Source organism: Dipodomys spectabilis, unplaced genomic scaffold (genome assembly GCF_019054845.1).
Source record: "Dipodomys spectabilis isolate Male_0828 unplaced genomic scaffold, ASM1905484v1 ptg000275l, whole genome shotgun sequence".
Taxonomy (NCBI): domain Eukaryota; kingdom Metazoa; phylum Chordata; class Mammalia; order Rodentia; family Heteromyidae; genus Dipodomys; species Dipodomys spectabilis.
The window spans coordinates 843,876-855,048 of NW_024870952.1; positions in this window are offsets into that span (position 1 = coordinate 843,876).

An 11,173-nucleotide genomic window follows, 5' to 3' on the forward strand; every position below is an offset into this window, starting at 1 on the left:
TCTTAGATTCCTCACGTTCACGCCATTTCAGTAGTTCTCTTTGAGTGTTCTCAAGCTGCTCATGCAAATAATGTATCAGTTTTTGAGTAGCTTTCTCATGCTCATGACATTCTTGTATAAACCTTTGGTTTGCCTCCTCTTTCTCACTATCACGTTCATATAGAGTCCTTTGTAGGTTTTCAATCTTTTCCTGTATTGACCTTTTGTTTGCCTCCATTGACATTTTGTTTTCCTCCTCTCTCTCCCTATCACGCTCATACCGATTCCTTTGTATGTTTCCAATTTTTTCATTTATCATTTTTGCCAGCAGTATTGTAGAACTATTTGGAAACTCTCTCCTGGATTATTCATTATCTGTTCTGTCCCCTGGTTATCATAAGTGGGAGTTGAGATACCAGGACTTGCCATTTTTCTTGTGTTTTTCTGGCTTACTCTGCCCATTTGGGATGAAAATAACACCAGTTTTGTTCTAGAACACTTTCTTAAGGCAAGCATCAACCAAAGTCTGTATTTGCACAGTCAATAGTCTGCAGATACAATTTCTACAGATACATCTATTCTAAATTAAACAACTATATATTAATGGTCTATGAACCGCAAAGAATTTGGAAAACCAGAAATTATTAGGGTTAGGGAGAGATGTGGGTAAAAAATAGGAATAGATTGATGTGGGAAGGCACAGGGAGAGTTATCTTAACTAAGTCCTAATCTCAAAACAGGAAATAGGTTGGATAGGATGAAAGTAGAGAGATTGAAAAAAAGAAGAAAGGGAAAGGGAAAAAAAGAGACCAGAAAAAAGAAAGTAAAAATTGAAAGTATGAAAAAGAAATATACAGAGAAGTACGTGGATATAATGAAAGAAGGGGAGGGATGGAAAGGAGATGTGCAAAACTTAAAAATACTTAATATTATATAGGTATAAAGAGGTAGTACTGCTATTAAGGAATTTAAGTTTCAGTGGTTTTGAATTGTGTAAAAAAATTGTGGATTAAATGTGTACACAGTGGGGGAGAATGTCTAATAATCGACTGTGGGTATATCTGAGGATGTGCAGAACAACAATTAAGTCACATAGAGAAGAATGAAAGAGAAAAAATGGTGAAAAGAATAATAAAGAAAGAAAAAAGATCAGAAGTTCACTAGAGTGAAAAATAAAACAAAATTTTTTTAAAAACAAAAAAAAAGAAAGAAAAATGCACACACACACATATACTTTAAAATAAAAACTATAAGAGGAAAAAGTGTTACTAGAAAACAACTTTTTTCTTTTTTTATTGTGAAAAAACTGTACACAGGTGTTACAACTACATGGGCAAGATAATGAGTACATTTCTTATCAAGCATTCTAGCCTCCTCTGTTTTTCCCCTTCCCATCCCATCCAAGCCTCCCTCCCTTATCCAATCTTCCACCCACTCCCCCCCCCCCCACCAAAGTGGTAAAGTTTGTTTTCAACCAGACAAGTTGTACTTCTCATTGTTACGACTGATCCACCTGTATCCTTATTTAAACGACTGGTTTTTTCCCTTCCCCCACAAATTATACCGACATCAAATACAGTGAAAACAGGTGTTATACTGTAGGGGAGCAACATACAAAGCAACAAAAAATAATCTTATAAATGCATTAGAAACAAATGCTTGAAAGAAAAAAAACATTTAAATACATATCTTTGGATTCATTTTCCTAACATCACCTTACCTGACCTTTTCTGCTTGACTTATACATATACTAACTATTGCAAATAAGGGAAACTAGGGGACCTATGTTTCTTTGGGCTTGGCTTACTTCACTTAATATAATTTTGTCCAAGTCCTTCCATTTCCTAACAAATGGGGCAATGTCATTCTTTCTGATGGAGGCATAGAATTCCACTGTGTATATATACCACATTTTTTTGATACATTCATCTACTGAGGGGCATCTGGGTTGGTTCCATATCTTAGCTATAGTAAATAACGCTGCAGTAAACACAGTGGTGCTGGTAGCTTTAGTGTGGTCTTGTTTGTAAACATTTAGGTAAATGCCCAAAAGTGGGATTTCTGGGTGATAGGGGAGCTCTATGTGAAGTCTTTTGAGGAACCTCCATACTAATTTCCAAAGTGGTTGAACATGTTTACACTCCCACCAACAATGCTGTAAGGTTCCCTTCTGTCCACATCCACTCAAGCATCTGTTATTAGAGTTCTTGATTTTTGCCATTCTAACTGGGGTGAGGTGGTATCTTAATGTTGTTTTGATTTGCATTTCTTTTATGGCTAGGGAGGTTGAGCATTTCTTCATGTGTCTATTGGCCATCCTTCTTCCTTCTTCAGAGAAGTTTCTCTTTAAGTCTTTCGCCCACTTATTTATTGGGCAGTTGTTTCTTTGAGGATTTGTTGGTGGTGGCTTTAATTTTTTGAGTTCCACGTATATTTGAGATATGAGACCCTTGTCTGTTGTATGGCTAGTGAAGAACTTCTCCCAATCCGTAGGCTTTTATTGATCTTGCTAGCTATGTCCTTTGCCATGCAGAAGCTCTGCAACTTCATGCAATCCCATTTGTCCAACCTTCCTTTGATTTGTTGTGTTTCCAGGTCTCTATTAAGAAAATTTTGGCCTGCGCCAGCCAACCCTCTCCCCCACCCACTACCGGAGATCTCCATCTTGGATACCGCCAAAGCTCGGCAGAGCTGCTAGCTCCAACTTAGGCCTTGGAAGAAAACTAGAGTCATTTACCAGGTCACAAGTACCTAACATAACCTGCCAGACTCAGCTCCACTCAGGGAAAAGTCACCCAACTCAGGCCCCAGCCCCTGGAGTGGCTTTCTTCACTGGGTAATCAGAACCAGAGGCTGCCCCTCTCTTTAGCAGCCTTGACAATCAATTGAAATTCTGTAAACATAAACCCTGAGAATGGCTCCAGGCTGGGCTCTGTGAGTTTCTTACTAACTAGCCTCCGGGAAAAGCTACTGTTTGCTGAAAGGCCTCAACTCTACCCAGAACCTAGCCTCATCAAAGCATCTCCAAACTTGAGGAAAAAGCCATCTCCCTCTTTTGTGATACTCAAAGCAGAACTGCCTCACATTGAACCAGCCTGGGAAGAGGATCACAAAATCCTGGGTAAAGCAGAGCATTTTTCTGCCTGTGCAAACAAACTGACTTAATAAACCAACCAAGCCACAGGAAAATCAAACACCACAAGCAGACCAGAGACTCTAACAAGAGACTGGTTATGTACACAATGGAGATACAGAATTTTTCCCACCCCTCCCAAAAAAATCAAAGTACTTTTTTTTCATTTTTTTTGTACCTTTCATAAAAATTTTTTTTTCTTTTCTAAAATTTTTAATTTTCAATTTTTCTTGAAAAAAATTGTTTTCTAATAACTTATTTTTCCTCTTATAATTTTTTTAGGGGTATATGTGTGTCTTTGGTTTTCTTTCTTTTTTTCTTTTTTTTTTTTGCTTCAGGAGTTGCACTTTAGCATTTAAGACTTCTAGTACATGACAATGTTTTATTCAGGATTAAATGATTTCAGGAACTAAATTTTTTCTAGTTATATTTCATTGAAGAAATATGTTGTTCAAAATTAATGAAAGGATAACAGGTTATAGTAGAAAGAAAGCTTAAACACTCATTATGGTAGGCAGTAAAATACATTCCCAAAGTATCCATAGTCCCCATATATCTAATCCCTCAAATATACATTTACATTTTGTATATAATTCTGTAAAATAATCACCTTTCATTACCTAAGTAACACAAATTTCAATAATTATCAGATGGGGAAGGTATACTCAAACGGGTACTTAAAAGTCTCAGCTGTAGTTCAAAGGGACATGATTAGGTACGAACCATCAGAAAGATGTAAAGATGCTACATTAGAAGATAAAGGAAAAGACAACAACCCAGATTCTGAACTTTATGGAAAGCAAAACAGGAAGTAAATGCCTTTTCCACTAGAATCATCTGAAAAATATTTTAGCTCTGTAGGTTGCTTGATTTTAATCTAGTGTGACTTCTTTTAGATTTCTGTCCTTTAGAAATGTAAAATGATAAATATGCATTAGTCAAACCAATGAACTTGTAGAAAATTTTTACAGCACATTTGGTTTTGTAAACTAGCTAAATTTCGACCTTTTCGTGATGCAACTACGGGGACACCATATGTCCTAGTTTCTGAGAATAAGAAAAAGTTGCCACCGGCTTTGTACATGTGTATGATGTAAATACTACTAAGGGCCTTGCAAGAATGAGTCTTGAAATTCTAAATAATATATGAATAAGAAGCTCCCTAACTTCAATTTCACATTTGTGTATTACTAACTACCAAAGTTATGTAGAAGGCTAGGGTAAGAATATGGAAATGAAATCTGTATCCTAATATTATAAAGATAATTTCTGTCATTTTGAGTTATAGTTTGTAAAGTAATACAATACATGGTAAGACAGGAACTCAATTTCCTATTCTTCCTAACTTTCCAATAGAAATTAAAGAATCCAGTGAAGATGTAGACTCCCAGGATGGCATACGATGTTATAGGATCACTAAATGGTGAAAAAGAAGATGACAAAAATGGGTCCCCTGGAACAATGTGAAACAAAATCTTACACCTACAGATTGTGATATAGCTAGAAAATAGTTTCCACTATGCTAAGCCTTTGATATTTTATGTTTGTTTTCACAGCAACTTTCCTCTCTTAGAAAATGACTATTAATACTCAAGGGTTTGCAGCTTATAACCCAGCAACAAATAATGCTTCTAAATGTAAACAAGCATAATTCTAAGAATAACCAAGGCTACTTTTGTTGCTATAGCTGATAAATAAGAAAGATCTTGGGGAATAGTCAAACAATCTTGAACTTTTTCATACCTTTCCTCTTCTCCAAACCGAGAAGTCCTAGTCAAGATATGTAAAACATTAATAAAGGATTTTTATATATTTTATTATTCCCACTAAAGCAAATACACTTTTCCTCTTTGCAAGCCTGACTTTGAAAGAGTCAGAACCTCACAATTATTTTCTAGACAAAAGGTTATTGCTTTGGCTTAGTAGTTTTCCTGCTTTTGGGTCTTGCTCTCTATTATTTTGGCAACAACATAGAAAAGCAAGATAAATCCCTTATGCTTATTTTGGATTGTTCAGTAAAGCAGTTTTCAAAAAAAGATTTCTTTTCTCTTCTTCACTGCTAATTAAAGTTTAATTATTGCTCTTTAAATGATAATAAAAACATGATACTTTAACGTATATTCTCATTGAAACTGGTGAAAACAGGAGTGTCTGTGATTGCTTTTTTAATTGGTTTCAAGTATTTTCCTTGGCTATTTTCATTATTGCCTTTGTTCTGGTCTTCTAATCAGGAACACTGGGTTACACAAAAAGATCTTCCTAAGATATAAGATGTTAGACAGAAAATATATATATATAATTAAAGATTTTCATCTCTTAAGAGACTGAAAACCTCAGAAGACATTTTTCTATTACTGGTATGGTTAAGATAACTTGAATGTTTTGGTTCTTAAACTAAGTGAAATGCATGTAAATTGTTACAGTTGTTCCAAACAATGATTTTGACTTATAATTTTCTGCTCCAATAAGATGAAATCTCTGACAAGGTTGGAGTGCATATTGATCTTCGCGTAGAAGGGTTAATGGTAGAAAGCCAAGGGAGATTCCTAAAACAGCAGTGCCTATCACATATCAGTTAATTGTATTTATGGCATATACGTATATAAACCTACAAATATGAATTAAGTTAGAAATATGTGATTTATACAATTGATTCAAGGACAACTAAAACCAGAAAACACTTCTCTACATTTCTATAAACTATTAAATCTAGTGAAGATTTAAAAAATTTTTAGAATATATTTTAATATTTAGGTCAAAATATTTGTTCATTTTTAACTGTTTATTTTTAGTTTTTGTTGGTCATGGGGCTTGAAATCGGGGCCTGGACACTGTCCCTCAGCTCTTCAGCTCAAGACTAGTGCTCAACCACTTGAGTCACAGCCTGTTTTCTGGTGGCTCCTTGGAGATAAGGGTGTCAGGGACTTTCCTGCCTAGGCTGGCTTTGAACCATGATTCACCTCACCCCAGTTAGAAAGGCTGTAATCAAGAACTCTAATAAAAATAGATGCTGGAGGGGATGTGGACAGAAGGGAACCTTACTGTATTGTTGTTGGAAGTGTAAACTTGTTCAACTACTTTGGAAAGCAGTATGCAGTTTCCTCAAAAGACTGCACATTGTGCTCCCCTATGACCCAGCAATTCCACTTTTGGGCATTTACCCAAATGTTTACAAACAGGACCTCACTAAAGCTACCAGCACGACTATGTTTATTGCAGCATTATTTACTATAGCTAAGATATGGAACCAACCCAGATGCCCCTCAGTAGCTAGGGTTACAAGCATGAGCCAGTGGCACATAGCTACATAATTAGTTTATACATATTTATGACGTATTGAGTGGTAATCTCATTCATTTATATGTTGTGTAATGATAAACTACATCATATCCATTAATTTCGGCATGTAACATTTCTTTTAAGTGATAATGTCAAATACTTATCTTCTGGCTTTGGTAAAATATCTATTCGTAACTATAATCATTTTGCATCTTGTGGTATACAATTCATCGATTTACTTTTAGCCTAGAAGTCTGCTAATTGAGGTTATATAAAACATGAATTGTAAAGAGAAAGAAACTCATGATACCATTACTTGTTTTAAGAAAACAATTATTCAATTTTTTCAATTATATTTCTTTGGGAATGTGTAATATTCATTGATTTAACTGTTAAAGTTGATAACAGTTACATTATATCAAGTTGATTCAAACTTGTATATGAAAATTGCACACTTAACACAAATATACTTCCACTTTCTCCTAACACATGATTTAAATAATAGTAAAGTAAAATTTGATGATAGCAGCTCATGTGTAGAATCCTAGAAACTAAGGAGGCTGAGATCTGAGGATTTTGGTTCAATGCCAGTCTAAACAGACAAAAATGTGAAAACTTATCTGCAATTATCCAGCAAAAAGCAGAAGATGAGGATGTGGCTCAAGGAATAGAGTTTCATCAGCCATAAGCAAAAAAATACAAGGGAGACCATTACACATTGAGTTCAAGCCCTAAAAATGGCATATACACACAAGACAACAACAAAAAGTAGTATGAAGTGCAATAATGAAGACAAAATAGAAGAAAATATCATGAGAAATGTTGTGTAAACATCCGGAAGACAGAAATTATTTGACAGAATTTTGACTCACAAGAGGGAAAAGTCCTAGTCTCATTTGTACAATCGCATTGTAGTCATTTGTGATGAAACCTGGCTATTGCTTAACATATGAAAGAGTGGATCGGATTACCTGAAATAGCAGACATTACCTGTGACTATGACCATCCCACTCAGCAAAAATTTAAAATTGTGCTTGTTATTTTAAAAAGAACTTCATGTTAAGTCCACACAACCTGGGGTCCTTATTTGAGGCTTTATACCAGTGCTTTTGTTTATAACCACTCCTGTTTTACCCCGCTTCCTTTGTGCAGCTATACCTTACTTAACTGGCACCAAGCCAAGGTTTTGAACTAGACCCCCTGACTTAATCCCTCCTTTGTCCAGTTACAACTCATTTCACATGCTATCTGTGTTTTAGCATTAGTTGTTTTTTACTAACCCCCACCAGAAAACTCTTGTGTTCATGTAAACCCACTATAAATAACGTACGTAGAAAAGGGAGTAAAGGTTTAGATTTGGCTTAGGCTCTCATCTGTAGGTTTGCTCCCTAATAAATCTGTGCTATACTATCTCTTTTTTCTTCAAGGCTTTTGGTTCTGACAAATGATTGATTTGGTTTGATGTAATCCCATTTATGTAGACTTACTTTGGAAGTTTTGACCTGTGCCAAGGAGCCCTCTTGTTTCCCCTAACTCTTCCTGTAACATTCCCAAGTTATCTAGACTTACATTGAGGTCTTTGATCCATTTGGAATTAATTCTGGTGCAGGAGGATATATAAGGATCTAACTTCAGTTTTCTGAGTACAGCCAATTCTACCAGCACAATTTTTTGAAGAGGCTGTTTTTCATCCATCCTGTGTTTATGGCTCCCTTATTAAAGATTATATGCCTATAGGAATGGATTCATTTCTGGGTCTTCAATTCTGTTGTATTGATGGAATTCTATGATTCCATTGGAAAGAATGGCATTACACCATTCCTAAGAAAATGGAAAGACTGGAAAAAATGATATTAAGTGAAATAAGCCAGATCGAATTAAACATATGCTGCATGGCTTTCCTCATTTGTAATACCTGGACTATATCCATAAATCTACAAGTTAAACCAATAGATAATAAAAGACAAATAATTACACTTGGACATGATTAACTAACAGCACTCTAAGCATTTCACATGGCAAGAAAAAGGGAAGCTATTCTTAGAGAGGATCACAATGGCTCAATACCCATGCACATGTGACCATATAAAATGTTGCTTATAGCAATGACCTTTAAGAATCAATCATACATGTTTAATTCATATGTCTATATATAATTTTATAAGATGTCATAAAACAACCGACTTCTCTTTAAACTCAAAAGCAACATTCTAAGTTTAGAAGATAAAATTGAAGAAAGTTTTCAGCACATAAACTAAAATACATAGGGGAAAAGGTGAGAGAGAAAAGATAAGATGAAAAGTAGAATAGCTAACTGTAGAAGAATTCATAAAAAATTTTTGAAACTATTCAAGAGAGCTGAGGAACTGCTCAGTTGTAGAACTAGACTAATATGTACAAAGCCATGGGTTCAATCTCCACGAAGGCCTAATAATAAGTTAATAAATAGTAGTAATACAATAATTACTTGAAATAAATGCCTTCATATTAGAGAGACCTGAATCCTCAAAGAGTAAACAAAATACTCTCAGTTCTTGGACCCAATGACAAGAAAATACAAGAACGAATAGGAAATAATTTTCCTTTTCTCTCCTTTCCTTTCCTTTCCTTTCTGTTTTCTTCTTTTCTTTATTCCTTTGGCACTACTAGGTTATGAAGTTTTTAAGGCTCTAACCACTTAAGATTATTTTTCAGGTCAAACCTCCCTGGAGCAATGATCTCTTATCTACAGCTTCCACAAATGTGAGATAACAGGGAAATTACACTATAACTAGCTTACTTTTTTTTTTGAAAATTCTCACTTTTATTGTAAAAACTGGCCCTGATATCAGTTTCTAATTCACTGCCTTCTAATTAGCAAGTTATGTTTCATCTCAAGCTTGGATCTAGACTATTTTTCAATGTAAAGATTCATTGTTGACTTCTGTTTTGTAGATCTCATTGAAGTCTATTGAGTTTAGTATAGACCTTTATGATGTAATAAGAACACAGATAAATCCCTTGAATAGGTTTTCCAATTTATTTAAATATTTATAGTATGACATCACAAGTAGGACATTAATATTTCACAAGTACATCATGCAGACTTCAGTTGTTTTAATTATTTTGTGCACACATTATGTCCAACATATTTTTATCAATTATATGAATATCCCATATCTACAGATACATTTCTTTGCCAAAAATAAGTCTGTTTCATGCTTCCCTTTAATAATTGAACCCACTACTTCTCTTTTTCCTATCCCAAACCTGTTTCATCCTGGCAACCGACTTGTAGATCATGCAATAAATAAGTTTTTAAGATCGCCTTCAAATTTATGATAGATTATTCCCAGTTATTGTATGCCTTAATATTGTGTTGTACTCACTCGAGTTGCCTTTTGGTTCTGTTATTAGAGAATGTAGCACAATTCTTTTTCCATTCACCTGAAGAAAGCCTGAATTGACTTCCATTTCTTTGACTACAGGAAATAATGCTGCTATAATATTCTGTGTTTTGGCCTTTGGGTGAATGTTACATTTTATTCCTATGAGACAAAGCCTGAAGAGCTTAATTCCTGTGCTATACGGTGGGTATTTGTATATTTTGTATTCTAGGAACCTGTCAAAATGTTTTCAGAACTGGCTTTCCCATTTGACATTCCTGCCATAATTCAGTTTCTCTATTTCTGCATTATTAAGGTAATTATTGTATTATGTGAAGTAATACTCATACATGTTTTATGATGCCATTTTAGTTTTAATTTGCATTTATTTGAGGACTGATGGTGATTTTCTTGTGCTTATTTTTCACAAGATGTATTTTGCTGGTTTTGAATTGATGTTCTTTTTAACATTAGGTTTTGAGAGTTCTATGTAGAGTCTAGATTTGAGGCCTTCTTCAGGTATAGGATTTGCAAATATTTTATCCTTGACTATAGGTACAGTTTATCATCATTATCATCAGCCGCAGCAGCTGCAGCAAAAGCATCATCATCATCATCATTACTATTAGAATTACTACTATTACTTTTGTACATGTATGTATGGTCCTGGGGCTTGAACTCAGGGACCCTGTGATTGTTGCATTTTGTTAACAATTAACCCTTTGAGTCATGCCTCACTTCTGCTTTTTTGCTGATTAATCAGAAATAATATTCTCAGGGACTTTGTTTTGTGGTCTGGCTTCAAACAGCAATACTCAAATCACAGACTCCCAAGTAGCTAGGACTAGATATATGAGTACCCTACTCCCAAATTCTACTCACTACGTGTATACAAGCTTTCACAGACCAAATTATTTTACACTTTTATTGAGTTCTACTATATCAAGTTTTCCTTTCCAATAATTTTAATGCCTAAGTTAAGAATGCTTCATCACCAAAATTGTCCAGACATCTTTCTTTGCTTTATTTTTACATCACTCTTTTTGTTTTTTAGGCCATGTTTTAAATCCTGCTTGAAAGTAATATTTGAATAAATTGTTATGCTTATGTCAATGTTTACTTTATAATTCTCCCCAATACTGTCTAACCTATTACCACTTATTAAACAAAATGTCATTCCACAAATATTTGGTTTTATCTCTTCTTAAATATTCCATGATAAAAAATTATATGAATCTAATCTGGACCTTTAACGACCCATTAAGCTGTGTAAGATTTCCTCTAGAAACATAACAATGTTACACTAATAGCTTTAAGATTGAGCAGAGAAATAGATTCCAGTTTATTTTCCTTTGTCAATGAGTCAAATAGTGCTGGTCAGGTGTTTTTAGAAATTGTCATAAACCTATAAATAAAA